Raw genomic sequence first — 1,972 nt, 5'->3', positions numbered from 1 at the left:
TATATGATTCAAACATTAAACCTTTCTCAACAGAAAAGGCAACATATTTGAAATGTTGAATCAAATCATTAATTGATAGTAAGTATCTTTGAAAATGGAAAGAAATTGATTTTGAAAAAGATTTGATTGAAAAATTGAATAAAAACAAAGATTTGATTTTGAAAAACTTTGAAAACTTGAAAAAAAATTTGATTTGAAAACAAAATCTTCCCCCTTGTGCCATCTTGGCGTTAAACGCCCAGAATGGTGCACATTCTGGCGTTTAACGCCCAAAACACTACCTTTTTGGGCGTTAAACGCCCAACCAGGTACCCTGGCTGGCGTTTAAACGCCAGTCTGTCCTTCTTCACTGGGCGTTTTGAACGCCCAGCTTTTTCTGTGCAATTCCTCTGCTGAATGTTCTGAATCTTCAATTCTCTATATTATTGACTTATGATCTTGGCTGAGATGGTAACTTAGAAATTCTTGAGTTGCTAATGTCCAAGTGATTGATGATTGATAGCCATTGACTCTAGCTCTCATTAATTCAATTAGTGAATAGTTAGGACCTATGGACTTGGATTGATATAGCTCATTTGACCTTCCTTTACTTGTTAGATGATGATTTAATGGGATTGATCCTTGCAATTATCGTGTTGTGATTAATGATAGGGATAGAGATCATTGACCACCAAACCTTGCCAAGACCGTTTTATCATTTGATTTTCATTGCCATTTAATTTTTATGTTTCTTATCCAAAACCCCAAAAATATACCACTCATAACCAATAACAAGAACACTACCCTGCAATTCCTTTGAGAGACGACCTGAGGTTTGAATACTTCGATTTATATTTTTAGGGGTTTGTTACTTGTGACAACCAAATTTTTGTATGAAAGGATTATTGTTGGTTTAGAAACTATACTTGCAACCAGAATTTATTGTGAAATTCTAGACCACACAAAAATCCAATCATCAATGCTTGAAGTAAGTCAAATAGGCTTGATCAACATCAAACCATAAGTCCCAACCTAGCTACTAATGGACTTAGTAGTAAGCTAGTGTTAATGGATATCAAATTGACCACTAAGGGTTCTCAAATCACCAATTCAACTAGACCCAATGACTCAATGTCACCCAATTCCCTTAGCCTAGGCCAAGAGTATAGAAAACTACTCTAATACTAGTGGAAACATTTTATCAAACATCTAGAGTGCAATAAAAGTAAACATCATAAAATGTAAGAATTAATAAAAGTTATAACTAACAAAAGCAAGAAATCAACAATAGCAACTAAGATAAACATAAAAACACATGGAAACATAAAATTGCATTAAAAGAGAATCAAAATCTACAAAAGTTCATAAAAGTAAAAATGGCAACATAAAGAAATTAACAAGAGAAACTAAGAGGATTAAGACAATAGAATAATAAAATATGAAGAGAGTTGAACTAAAAATAAGAATTAAAAGTTGGATCTAAGAAAATTTGACCTAAACTTCCCTGAATTCTAGAGAGAAGGGAGAGCTTCTCTCTCTAGAATTCTAACCTAAAACATGATGAAAACTATACTATGACTACCCCCCATTCCCTTACAATTCTTGGGTTCAAAAGCATCAGAAATGAGTTGGATTTGGGCCTCCTTCAGCTCAGAAATTGCCCCCAATTCCCTTACAATTAGTGGTTGTCAGTCACACGTTCATAGGTGAGAATAATGATGAGTGTCACGGATCATCACATTCATCAAGTTGAAGAACAAGTGATATCTTAGAACAAGAACAAGCGGAATTGAATGGAAGAACAATAGTAATTGCATTAATACTCGCGGTACAGCAGAGCTCCACACCTTAATCTATGGTGTGTAGAAACTCCACCGTTGAAAGTACATAAGAACAAGTTCTAGGCATGGCAGTGAGGCCAGCCTCCCAATGATCTAAGAACTAGGTGTCCAAAGATGAAAATACAATAGTAAAAGGTCCTACTTATAGAGAA

Source organism: Arachis duranensis, chromosome 2 (genome assembly GCF_000817695.3).
Source record: "Arachis duranensis cultivar V14167 chromosome 2, aradu.V14167.gnm2.J7QH, whole genome shotgun sequence".
In the NCBI taxonomy this organism is placed as follows: domain Eukaryota; kingdom Viridiplantae; phylum Streptophyta; class Magnoliopsida; order Fabales; family Fabaceae; genus Arachis; species Arachis duranensis.
The sequence above is the reverse complement of the archived record's forward strand: the minus strand, read 5'-3'. Positions refer to the sequence as shown.